Source organism: Scaptodrosophila lebanonensis, unplaced genomic scaffold (assembly GCF_003285725.1).
Source record: "Scaptodrosophila lebanonensis strain 11010-0011.00,11010-0021.00 unplaced genomic scaffold, SlebRS2 tig00001415-arrow-pilon, whole genome shotgun sequence".
NCBI lineage: Eukaryota > Metazoa > Arthropoda > Insecta > Diptera > Drosophilidae > Scaptodrosophila > Scaptodrosophila lebanonensis.
Window position 1 is genome coordinate 5,268,842 of NW_022060742.1, and position 14,292 is coordinate 5,283,133.

The following is a 14,292-nucleotide window of genomic DNA, read 5'->3' on the forward strand; positions in this document are numbered from 1 at the left end:
TACTATTTCGCTACTATTATGACATTGTGGCCGACTTTCGAGCGAGCAAGTTATGTTTCTTTTATTATACAATAAATCCAAAATCTGAATTGTCAAGTGAACGCTCGACGGCCGCTTTTGCGTTCAATAACTTCTTAAAAATTTCACTCGATTAAATTTAGCATCTCTTTAGCATGCGCCACATAAAAATATCTTTTATTTTTAAGTTGATTGTGCTGCTTGCTAATGAAATCGCACTCAAGAAAATATCGCCCAAGCCTATTTGAATACGAACGGCGGCTCTGTTTTCAGTCGTAAAATAAAACAACTGTTTAAATATTAAAGCTTAAACAAAAGACAATAGTAACAACAGCTATCAGTTGTGTCATATGTATGTTTTCGATATTAATTCGACTTGAAATTAACTCGACTTGAAATGGGTCGCTGGCAGGTTTTAGCTTAATCTTGATATGAAACTCAATCAAATAAAAGCGGCTCATAACTTTTTAATTAATTCAAGTACACTACAATGGATTTATTTCGCAATCGCCAAATACCACGATCCCAGCTGCCATGGATGATGCTCCACACCAAAACTATTTCAAGGTGGACACCTGCGGCAAAAGATCTTCAGTTATCGACACTCCGCAGTTACACCATAAATACCATAAAATCAAAGCTATAATACCCTTGGGGAAAGGGTGTTTTTATGATCGTCGTACAGTTGTAACGAACCATGAGAAAAACAATATTTTGAAAACAAACTTCAATGGATTGTACAAATTGCATTCGTGGCGCTCTTTCAATATTTTTCCATATTAATAAAATAAAATACTGTAAAGAAAAGGTATCGTCTTCAGTTATTGTACCGATCTGTCTTCAAGAACTATACTCACAAAATATGCATATAATTTTTAAAACATTCGATTGCCAAGATAATGGTAGTACAAATTCGAATTAATAATATATTTTCATTGACATTAACAAGACTTTAATTTCTAAACAATTAAAATTTCTGATCACTTCGTTACAAAACATGAGCGAACCTACTTCCTCATTTTCGAGCCAAAAAACATTACGTTCACACCAGTTGGGCTGGTATATAAAGATCACTTTGGAAAAGTTCTTGTTATCGAAAGCTTAAAGGCCTTTACTCACAGTTTACACTAATTTTTAAATTAATTTATCGGGCTTTATTGTTTTAGGGTTGTTATTCAAAAAGTTCACAATTATAGTTTTTATTGTTGTTAAAATACCGCTAAGTATTAAATGTTACATTTCATTGAAAATTCCGACATTCTTTTTGACTTTTTTGTTTTGCTTATTTATCTTTTTTATTCAAACAATAACCATGCATATCTTATCAGCTCTCAGATATGGGCACATCAAGAGCAACAACATCTCTTATCAAAATCATTTTAAAAATTACGAATAATTATGCACGTTTGCGCATGCATGAATGGTCGAAGAAGAGACTAACAAAACACTTTATTTAAAAATGAACATTTTTGATCGTCCGAGTTCGTTGCCACTGACCATGTATGTATGTACGAGTATGTATATATGTATATAAAAATATGTGTATGTATGTATGTATATAGTCGTAAGTATGTATTTATACAAATTTTTGCGCAGAGCACAGTTTCACGTCATTATTTAAAAATGTTTACGGGCCGGCGTCAGATGATGTCGGCGTCCCCTACTTCGAGTAAATTGAGGCAGCAGTGTGGACGCCGTCGTTGTTGTTTATTATTGAACACTTTTTGCAAACAAACTGCTTATTTAAGTGGCGCCGTGCAGCGAACGGAACGCCAGATATCGGCATCTATTGAATGCACGCCAGCCAAGTGCTCGGATTCAGGTTCATATTCATATTCAGATTCAGATTGAGATGCAGATTCAGATAGCCCAGGCAGCCTTTTTGTAATGCAATGCCACCAAAACAGAAAAGCCGCAGACTTAAGTGTTAAGACTCACGCACACACAAACACACATACAGAATTGGACACAAATACTCGTAAGAACAAGTCATACAAATGCGCTGTCGGGTCGTTCGCTTAAAGCCAAATGCTTGGGAAGTCTCTCGTCTGGAACCGAGACGCTGCCGACTTTAGACCGTCGGAGACTGCATCAAATTACAAGTTATTAACAGGTAAATGTTGCAACTGAAAGAAAGTACAATAGCAACAATGGCGGCGGCGGTGGTGGCGACGGAATTTACGACTTTGACGCTCAGTCACCGCCCTCCCTATACGAGTATGCGGCCTCTGTTCCGATGGTTCACCCTCACCAACTCACTGGGACTCGGCCAGCGTTATGTTACTTTTCTTTGTGCAGTCAAATTGAACGGTGACAACTACATAAAAACATGTACAAACATACATACATTTGACAGCTTCTATGCGGGGATGGATGTGAGTCATTTATACAGAGAGAGAAAACCCCACAGATCCTATAAAAATGTTTGCAATTTCTTCTAAATACAAACTAAGAATAGAAAATCAAACTCAACTATTTCTTCCATACAACTAACATGTTTTAGATATTTACAACCAATTGGGATTTAATCAATCTAGTTAAATATGATTGGATTTTTTATACTACTTTGATTAAAAAGAAATTCAAATTGTTATTGTAAACGGTAAGAAAAACTATCTTTCTTCTAGACCCATATATGCTAGATTTATAAACAAAACAAGATATAAAACATTTATTTTCCATGTCTTAAGCGGTCAAAACTACAAATATTAATTTGTATGATCTAAAACGAATCTCAAAATAAGAAATTAGCTATACGTTGACCTTATATGATTGAAACCGCTTCTTGTTTGTCTAAGAACAACATTCTTTATACTTTTCTGTCAGTGCACTCATTCATTTATTGTAGGCACCTACACTTGATAAAGGTTCTGACGGGGCTGTCAGGGCATTAATGTTGCTACCACCAAGTCAGCAAGTCGGGGCACCAACGTTGCCAGCGCTGCTGACGTCGCTACGCCAAATGCAACCGTGCGTAACCACAACGAACTGTTGCCAGTGCCAAGTTTAACATTAACATGCCATTTAGCTGAGCTGTAGATGTCGGCGGTAATAAGTAGTTACTATATGTGTATAGGTACGAGTATGTGTGTGTGTGTGTAAGAATATAGTATAGTAGCGCATTCAAGTGCACAGGTTGTAAAGTGCTTTAATTTCTGTAGAAGCAAATTAAAGTTTTTGTTATGCTTTAAATGCCTTACAATGCATCGGAATGGTTCTCGTGAAGAACTTCATTTCAAGGAATAATACGAATACTGAGGGTCTTTTATGATTCAATTTAGAAAAGAAAAGACTGAGACTAAAGTTATGACTCATGCAGTTAAAAAGATGTTCTGTTTACTAATTAGAGAGTCTTTATTAAAAAGCTCTTCAACGCTGAAATTGCTAATTTAGTTATCTAAGCTGTTGCAATTTCAAAGAGGGTACAGAATTTATAGAATGTAATGTAGAATGAATGCCTTTTAATAAATAACAAAATTTTAATTTGTGCTTCTTTAGAATTAAATTTAAAATTAAATTTAAATATTTAAATACATTACCTCTACAACTAGAGCAACTAGGCGGTATTAAGGACGTGTCTCTAAAGTAATTTGGTTGATCCCAAGAAGCCCTTAAATATTAAAATATTAAGTACAGTGGACACTCACAAAACAACAGCGGTTTTTTCAAAAGGCAGCTGTATTTCTGAAAAAGTTCACTTTAAAAGGGTACGATTTACAATAAGAGTTTTATTTATTTTGGCATTTTTTCAATGACCCTGAAGAGATCACAATTACTCATATGGCTCCAAGTAATTAGGGTTTGTATTAATTTGGCCAGCTACTTGATTGAATAACTTGTTCGTCAGTACATATTATCTTGGATTTAACTAAACTAGATTTAATATAGGAAACGAGCTAAGAAGTTATCTTCATTTGGGCCAAAGCTATATAACCTTTATACCACTGAAACTATATTTTATATACAAATACACCACTTTTCCATAACACATTATCTCTCATTAGAAGACATTTTATACCTATTTTACATTACACATCCGTGGTCACCATGCGTCCAAAACTGATGTACATTAAAAAAAAAAAATAAGTATGAAAACAACATTCTCAATATTACACATTTTTTTAAAATAGCAAAAATCTGCTTTTCAATCGTATCATTTCTTTGAAGAAACCTTTGCAAAGTTTCATTATAATAGCTCTACGTTTGAGGTAGAAGTAGGGATTGAAAGAGAGAAACAGAACGCCAGACTGATCGACTGACTGAACGTATCTTGGCTCTGAAGAGACATAGTGTTCTATGATGATCTTTGGACAAGTTCAACGCGCCTTTATCGCAAACCAGAGCTAACCTCTGTCCTATCAGAAGCATTCGCCATTTATGAACTGACCTATGGCAAAGCGAAAGTCCAAACTGCGCGCCTCTAAACGCTCACTAATTACAGGTAACTGACTGAACCCGAACACTCGCCCCATCTAAAATGTCGCATTTGCACACAACAATAATGTGATTTTCATTTGAAAAACTAATCCCACTAGCATAGTATAGTATGTATCTAAATTAGCACTAATTAAAGTGCGACTGTCTGGCTAATTAAGTGAGCATTTTGGATTCGGAAGCGGCAGGCGCAGCAAATCGCATTACATTTACAGTTGCTGGCTGAATTTTAAGTAAATCTCTTCAGCATTAATTAGAGCTGAAAGTACATAGAGACTAAAGCTAGACAATGACGTTGAGTGTGTATGTGTGTGTGTGTGTGTGTGCTTGGACGAATCGCAATGACATGCCAACTACTTAGTTAGTAAAAGAAAAAATCTGAGCTTAGTTTTGTAATTGAAAGTCGACGGCGCCTCGTGTGCAAAGAAAGGAAAGTAAAACTACAACTAGATGGGAATGTTTATTTGATTTGGCTTGGCCGAGCTTTTCTCCCTCTCTCTCACTCTTTCTCTTTAAATATCATACTGTCTGTTCCAACTGTATAGTGCGGATATAAACGAAAGTAAAAACAACAAACTGAAACAAGTTGAACATAATTGTTCATAATGGACAACAAATGGCGCTAGATGAACGGCTGGCTGGGCTGCCTGACTGGCAATGTATACAGACAATATGCACATGTGTATCTATCAGATACTTTAGTCATTGTTTGACATAGTTTTTCATATGCAAAATACCGGCAGTTTCTATCGCTCGCCGATTATGTAAAATTGCAAACGAAGTAAGACTAACAATGGTTGTTTACTTGCCGCTAAATATGCGTATTTATTGTATCTGTTTATCTACATACTATACTATATATGTACATATAGTATACTGTTTATTTGTTTAGGTAAAAGTGTTCATCTACGAGTATACATATGTTGCGTATGTGTGACGCTGATTGCTTTTTATTGATTGTTCAATCGAATGTAATTAACGTTGACGATAGAGAGTGCAGGAGGCAGTGGCACTAAGTACAACAACAACAACAACCGCTTCATTGATTTCATTTGCAATCAAATTTTTGGCTTGTTCAACTTTTTGTTTTCCTCTATTTTTTTGCGGCAATTTTCTACAAATTGTCACATTGCTTTGCATTTGGCCCCATTTCGAAAATAAGCACATTTGTGGGACACACGTTTCAGTATTTTAGAGATATACATTAAACCATTATAAATGGCATTAAACGCTTCTTAATTACTTTGAAATATCAAGGCATGCCGCCTGACGGACAGACTCTTCAGGCAATAATGTGGTTTTCAATGGTGGACCACATTTTGCAAAGCATGTACAAACTACCTTTGCATTTTGAAATTATTAAAGCTTTATTAACACTTCTACATACCCATAAACATACATACATACGTATACAGACGAGTAAGTGCGCCATTCAAGCGAAAAATATGAAACTTGTTGTCTGCCTTTTTGACACAAGCGACTGGGTCAAGAGCATTGAGGCAGTCTGTCCGCCTGTCCGCCTGTCAGCAATTCTGCATTGCCTGCGCCGCTGTCAACACAATTCAATAATTTTATTTTAATCATTATAAGTATTTCTTAACATATTTTAGCATAACAAGCCGTTGTCTTTCTAGCCAACAAGTCAGTCAATCAGTCAGTTAGTCAGCCAGTCAGTTAACTACCAAAGTGCCCAAAGTACACGCAATGATTTGCACAAACAATTCATGCTGCCCTTGTTGCAAATAAAAAAAAATAACAGAAACAAAAAACATCACAACAACACGACCAACAACTATTTGTACGGGCAATGCAAATCTCAACGACGTCATAGCTCCAAACGTTGCCGGCACTTGGATATGGCTGTTATACAATAATCGTAGCTATGCACCTATAAATACATATATACATACATATATGTATGGGTGTAAGTATTTTTGTACAACAATGGCAATTATAGGAATCATTAGCAACAAAGCGAATCGCATTCGACTTGGACTCACTATTTTTGCAAGGCATGCCTTACTAGCCATATTGAACGAACCAATCGGCGCAGCATAGGTAGGGTTACGATCATTTTAGTACCGCTATATACTATTTACAGAAAAATTCGTGCCAGAAATGCTCAGAGTAATGAAGTATTGTAATTATGATGAAATGGAAACTTGAAGTGTTTGGCTTCACAAACGATAAGCAAATAATAAATGTTCAGGTGTTGAGAAATATGTATATGGCTGAAAGATTAACGTTTCAAAAGCATTTAAAATTAAATTGTGTCAATTTGTTTCTTTCAAGCAGTTCTTTGCATTGGTGGTGTGATTAGTAAAATAAAACAAAATACTCCTCCAAATGTTGACAATTTGTGTGCGACGTTTTTCACATAACATACTTTTGAAGATACTTGAATTGCAAATGATTTTGTATTGTGTAAACTTTTGTTTATCTACTGTTTTAGAAAATAATTAATAACTATAAAAGAATGAACGATTACAAAAAGTGTAAGCTCTTTAATAAAATTTATAAAATATTGACACCTTTCGTTCCTTCAATTTCGAATACAATTTACAAAACACACTCAACACTCAAATGTTACTTTAATTTTGTAAATTACAATTATTTGCAAAGAACTTGGTTGTTTCTTAATTAGATTTTTAAACCTGATTCTAAGATTTAAAAGTGACCTGAAAGTACTTTGTGTAGCTTTTGTTCTTTGATTTATTTCTGTTCGTTTCTACGATTAGAATGGTGCTTAGTTCCCTTGAAAAAATTGAGTTACAGCAAATACAGAAGCGTCATTGGATTGTTATTTTCTTGAATGTTGTTTTCCTTATTTAAGTAAAATTCATAAATCAAATTGTAGTCGTAGCCTCATTGTATTCAGCAAATTGTTATATCATATGCTAATTTGGTAAGAATATGCATTTTAATGCTGCGTTTAATATTTGTTGTACTTTATTACCATTGGATATCCAAATGAGCTCGTCGAAAATAAATATATAAAATTATGTTGCTTTGTCTTTAATGAATATTTGAATATTTCTTTTCCATTTTTAAATTTTGCCAATTCACTCGTGCACTTGTCATGGTTTTGTTTTTAATTTCTTTGACAATTCTTTGAAACTCAAATAGCCCAAATTTATATTACACATCAACTTCTTCTGCTGCCCTTTTTACTCTTTTTTTACTTTGTCCAAATTTCACACACTAGTATTTAAGGGCAGGTAACTTGAGACGCAATGCTCCACATGGAAAGAACCCATTGAAAATGCTCTAAAAACTCCAAGTGGCATTCATTCACACACTCGGCCCGCACCGTTCAAAAATCAATTTCAATTCAATTGCAAAATTCTGGGAAAATATGTGGATGTCGTCGTGCCCGTAAGCGTGTTCGATTCGATTCACTCTTTCATTTATACTTGTACTGGCACTACACGATCGCACTCGTAACAACGTAGTATTTCATAAATCGTATACATACTCGTAAAAGGTACGTTGTCTACAGAACGCAAGTCGCACGTTGACTGAAACTGAAATCGTATACGAGGCATTGAAATCCAAGCCCGTGCAAAGGTAAAACAGCAGCTGATTGTGAGGCAAATACGACGGCAGGTTTGAAAAGACTGAGGCGAGTGCGCGCATGAATCGAACCGGGCTAAAAAGAGAGGAGTCGAGCTGGGCCGAGTGGCTGGCTACCTGACGGCTACGAGCATGGGCAGTGGCAGCAATATTCACTGGTTCGTTCCAACACGTGTAAATACCCGATACTAAACTTTATCTATGAGTTACATATGTACGATGTATCTAAACACAAGTAGTACTTCTATGTAAAGGTGATCAAACGTCTAGCAATTACGTTAATATGCGATAAGCACGCAAACCATTTGCCTTCAATTCCCACCACATACAAAACATACATCCATTTACATGTATTTTTCGACAGTGCATAGCCTTGTTTGTATCTAGAATATCCTGCATTTTAACACACACATAAATATTAAAGGTTAAACAAAGCCAATATGCGTTTCATTGAATGCGAAGGAAAGAACAGAAGAGAACAAAATGAAAGAAAGACCTTCAGTTGGCCAGTTCTTGAGGCAAAGAAGCCGCATAAGGGACAACACAACAAAAATGTGTATAAACAGGAAATTAATCACTCGAGTGTTTCCCCGATACCCATATGCATACATACCTTTTCACATGTGCCCTTCTTCCTCCCTACCTGTGGCGGGTATGAGAGAACCTGGCCGGTGTAGCAAGAGAACTTGTAGGGCGTGTGGAAATACCCGAAAAACTGGCGAGGATATTTCATTAAGGCTGAGGGTAGAGCAGACTGAGTTCGCAATTTTTTCAAGGTCAACCGGCACACAACCTAACAACTTCATTGGGCTGTCGTTGCAGTGTAATTGAATTCTGTTTATTTTGACTTTTCGATTTCTCACACAATGCACATGTTTCGTCGTGTTCAGGTAGTGTCAGTCCTAATGGATATTTAGTTGTGTAGTATCTTTATAAGTAGCTGTCGTAGTGAATAGTTTACGATGATGCCATATAGCAGCTATGCTCGAAAACAATTTAATGTTAAAGTTGTAGACACCCAAAGTTCCGATTCGACCCGACTTAGCGTCGCGTCGCGTCTCGTCTCGTCCGTTGGTAATAATTACAGAAATGATGCGATAGAGTTACCAGTTTCCGCTTAGCGCACATCAAACGCTTCATTTCTAAATATAACTACCTGCCAGCAATTTAATATTAATAATAAGTCAACATGCATTAGGCTACCGAGACATAATACATACCAGCATGTAGGTACATAAATAGATAGATACATAGGTATTTATATGCCAGCTCGAGCAGTTTTATAGGAACGTTTTTGTGTAAATTGATGGTGTGCCGAGTCTTAATTTGAAAACGTGTGAGTGCTTTAAGCAACATTTGTTGCTGCCTCGCGCTGAAGTGCGCAATTTCGACAACATTTGGTCATTTATTTAATAAGAAGTTTTTTGTAGCACAATGGAAGACTACACGTTGGTTTGGAGAGTTTTAAAATGCCCTTTAAGGTCTCGATTTGTGCGAGAAATGAAATCACTACTTTATTTTTTGTATTTAATGATCTTTAAAACAATTTATCAAAAAATATTATTTAACGTATGCATTAACGAGAAATACGTGGTTACATTTTAATTAATAAAGACTTGAGCGCCTAATGGACAAATAAATACAGGAAATACTACCAAGTGCATAAGAATTGTCTAGTTTTTCCAACTGATAAATTCATTTCATAAAAGTTTCTCATTGTATTGAAATCAAATCATATTCTCGTTTGTGATGTAAGCATAAAAATTTCTCTGTGGATACTAGGTTTTCAAAATATTTACATCAAACACCAAGCGTGGTTATATTTAAACACTTTTTAATTGCTGACTAAAAAATTAAAGAACATTAATCAACATTCCTTTCCCTTTCATTAAAAATATTTTTCCAGTTCTAAAAAAATAAAAAGTATAAACAACAGATCTTCACAAAAGTGTTCTTGCCTAAAATTGATGACTTATATTAAAATATAATTAACAAGTCTAAAAATTATTTATATATTTATTTATTCAGGAAATATCTAAAACACTACCTTTTCAATGTAACAGAGAAATAAAACTAAATTTATAGCGTTTTTGAAAAATTATTAAAACGTTTCTTGTTAAATCGACTATTTTAAAGAACTGTCCCTAAAAGTTTATACTCTTTTTATCTCATGCTAGGAAGCTATTCGTGTACCAATATATTACCGTGAAAAATGTATTTGTGAAAATAAAAGCCACATAAAACTAAGATCAGCATACTTTACGAATTCATTTCAATCATTGAAACGGACTTTATGTAAACATATTTGTTCAAAGTTAAAGGACAGTCCTTAAATCCAAAATCAAAAACACAAAGAGTACAGATTCCAAATATAATTGTGAAAAAACTCAGCATATTAAGAAAATAAACCAAATTCAGCAATATTTTCGGAATGGAAAGTGGAAACATGGTCTATTAAATTATTACATTAAAATTAATCATTAAATTAAATAATGCATAAAATTATTTATTTGAACTATCCCATAGAACCCTAATTTGTTGCTGTTCCTTTACAAAGAGGAAATAACCGACAACCAATATTCCCTATTATCTGTGATCAACAACAGTTCATAGATTTAATCTAGAATAACTGCACGAGTTGATATGAATTATAAGTTGACGTCGTCTATTTTGCGTGTAATAACGCATTATAATAGTGAAATAACTATGAACTGATATAACATTTCTCTGGCGAGGCATATTGACCGGTGAATGAAACAGTCCACACTTTAGGCTAAACACGCAGACATGTCTCGAGTCAATTGTGCGTGGAAATGAAGCACACAGTGATGAACTCGATGACGGCGAAGTGGATGATGATGAAGAGGGACAGATGGACAGACGACTCGGCAATAGAACCAAGCACATCAAAATGAGGAAACTAGTCTACATAATGTAAGACACATGCGCAACCATCCGCCCAGCCCTCTACCCCATTGTGCGCATGTTCGCCGGTCCGCCCGCCTCATTGCTATGGAGAAACCAAGCCAAACCAGACCCAGACCCAGACACAAGCACAAGCACAGCCTGAAGCACAAAAAGGGGACAAGTGTGTGGAACGTTCGTTCTTCTGGCTGGCTGTTGCTGTTGCTGTCGTCGCTTATTCTTTGTTGTTTCTGTTTTGTAGCCTGGCAGTTACCAAAATGAGTGCAACGCCATTTCCAGCATGCTTTACTTTTCGTTATTTTCCATTGCTTTTGGCCACTTTCTAGCTTCAAGATAGCACGAAAGACGACAGCATAAGCGAGGCTCTCAATCCGTCTGCCTGGCAGTAAAACGTAATGGCCATGGCCAAGAACTCCAGCTACGAAATTGCACCACATTCTGGTGCTTTGGCTCATTACTCGCTCGCTGCTCGGGCCTGTAGTGCATCTAGCTTCTATATATCCACTTGCACATCGTGCCTGACACCATAAACGGAGTCTTCGTCGAGGTGCGCCTGCGCTTTCATGTGACTTATGTCTGCAACTTTTGTATGTATCTATTAGCTACTTTCGAATAAGATACACTGAGAATTTGTAGGAGATCTTATAAAAAGATGAAAATGTTAAAAGAGTTCTGGAATTTGGTTTAGAAGTCTTATCATTTCATGTTAGGAAATGCCAAATTACCGTTAAAACCGTCTATTTCTAGCTAAATATTTAAACTAGAGGCCCTTTTGGTAATATACCCTCTAAAACCTATCTTATATGTTATTAAATGTGCAGTGGAAATTCATGTTTAAAGACGGACATTCATCATTAGTCTTTCCAATTCATTTTTCTTTTTATCTTTCGCTTTTTATCTTTCGCTTTATTTCCTTTGCTAGAAACACAGGTTTCGTTCTTAAACAATGAATCCATATCACAGAATTTCAGGGACTATTCTCTTAATTGTTGCATAGCTGTCAGCTGTCAGAAACAGTTGGAGTTATTATAACCCAAGTTCCAGGCGTAAATAAAATTAGTATCCTTTGCTCTCTCCTGCTCAGACCGTTACTATTTGTACGTCAAAGGAGCAACTCATTTCTGAAATACTTAGCTTTTAAGCCATTTGATTCTAACTAATTTATTCTCCTACTGTATGCCTTTTTTTATCAACAATAACACCCAGGGCCAGTGAAGTTATTGTTGTTTCCAGTTAGTTTACTTTTTTGTTTCTGGAGAGCCCTTCAACGCCTGCAGCATTTTATGGGCTTTGATTAATGCACTTGGCGTTGTTACTGTTGTTGTTATTTTTTTTTCTTCTTACTATTGGCCGGGCTTGTAAAACAGTTCACACAGTTCACATGGCTCTGGCATTTTGAGAACACAACAAGATTCACTGCCTTAGACAATCGGTATATTGGGTAGGTACATAGATATATATGTATATACTTCAGTATATGTATATATATATATATGTACGTAACTTTTCATTTTGTGGTTTTTCAGTGACTTCATTTTCTCAGCTGCTGGCGCTGGCATGCAAGTCAGTTCATTTCTATTATAGCGCCATTGTTTGGAGCTACTATGAATGCGATTTTTATTTTGTTTCATGTTTTTCCACAGCATTATAAAACACATATTATATAGCACACACATGCATATTGTTTGAGCTTTTTGATTACAAAACTAAGCATTTGCAAAAACAAAAAAAAGTTTAACTGTCACGTAATTGTCGCACAGCTGTTGACTTTTAAGTGTTAATGCTGGCTTATTGGCCAAGTCGACTGCAATTCTTTCTTACTAGTTTTGAGCGATTAGAACTTAAGCTTGTGTGCATTAAGTGCATTTCTGCTGGCCAGGTAATTTGCTTAAATTATTCCAAAACTTAACGTTCAGTTTCATTTTTGCTGAGGTTTGAAAAGAAGGAAAGAAGCCGCCCACTTTGCAGTGCATGTCGAAAAAAGGTATAGAAAAAAACGACATATTCTGCTTCTAGGTAACCTCAAGTAAACCAAAGAAAATGCCGGAGAAAAAGGTCTAAGAAGAACTCATGACTCAGTTCGAGACTCGCCACACGCTGACGCTAATGGCCTCAAAAGCTGACGTTGCACTGAGGAGGCGACGACGAGTGGATCTGTTAACTGTTATTTATTTTTTTATACATATTTACTATATAAGTGTATTTATATATAGGTACATATGTATGTGTATATGCATACATATTTTTCTTGCGGTTGCCAATGCAATGGCTACAAAATATTTAAACAATGATAGTAGCAAAATAATAATGAGCTTACGCTGGCATTGGTCACATCAGATCTACAATATACTATATAGTATGCATATGTAGTAGATATGGCGGAGCAGAAACAACGGATATTACACACGCCGTAATTATTGCTTTTCATTTGCAAATAAATGCGATTAGTGTAAATGTGTTAAACAAATAAGGTTTCGATTGCGCAAGACGGTCAAAGTAAAAGTTGCCAGCCATGCTATGCGAGAGCCAAGAAATTGTGCAAATAATATTATCAAAATACTCATAAGTAAATAAATAATGCAAACACTGCGAAAATTCCAGCGATGTATCTTAATCAAAACATAAATATTTGTGCACAGATTTACTAACAAAGGATGCAATTACTGAATGTATTCAATAACTCAAGTTTCCAGTCTCCGGCTCATTACTACGCAGCTCCTGTTTTCGTGCTTCTCCACCAATTTGTGGTATTCAATTGGCCAGTGAGAAGGCAAAAAAGGACATTATTACACATTCATGAGAATGTGCCATTAGGGCGAAACCATCTGCTGAGTTTCAACAATATAGCTGCTGTTTTACAAGATTTTATAGCATTTAGAAAATTGTTTCGAAATTTCACTAAAAATAATTGTCGCTTTCAAGTCGAAGGCCCAAGTAGCTAGTACTCGTTAATCTAATATTAAGTTTAGTATTAGATACTAGATTTAATTTGTTAAAATAAAAATAAATAAAAATTGTCGCTTTATGAAATAAGTAAACAAACAAAAATTCCTTATACCAAGAAATAATTTTTTAAGAATATTGGCAAGATATTTGAAGTGAGCTTAAAATTTATTCTTGGAACAAATTTAAACCCATAGATTAGAAAAGCAACGCAATTGATTGTCTTTCCTCTAACGTTAAGTGATGTTTTCGCGTCGATATTTCTGATATCAACCGTCCACTAATGAACTATTAGAATTGAATCGAAACTCTTTAATATAGTAGAGTATAGTAAAAAGCAAGATTAAATTCAGATTATTTGAATGTTTGTTCTCAAAAATTTTTAACAAAATTTCCGGA

General features: G+C 35.3%; 1 protein-coding gene across 2 annotated transcripts in view; it reads right to left on the minus strand.

Moving 5' to 3' along the window:
* LOC115632431 (sodium-dependent nutrient amino acid transporter 1) overlaps nucleotides 1–14,292 on the minus strand; it is a 33,830-nt gene that overhangs the window by 18,407 nt on the left and 1,131 nt on the right. The window contains exon 1 of one of the 2 annotated variants that reach the window (XM_030529574.1): nucleotides 7,409–7,523. The exons of the other annotated variant lie outside the window; for it this stretch is intronic. The gene's annotated coding sequence lies outside the window, so the exon portion shown is untranslated. Of the gene's footprint in view, nucleotides 1–7,408; nucleotides 7,524–14,292 lie in introns of those variants that run through there. 2 annotated transcript variants of the gene reach the window in all.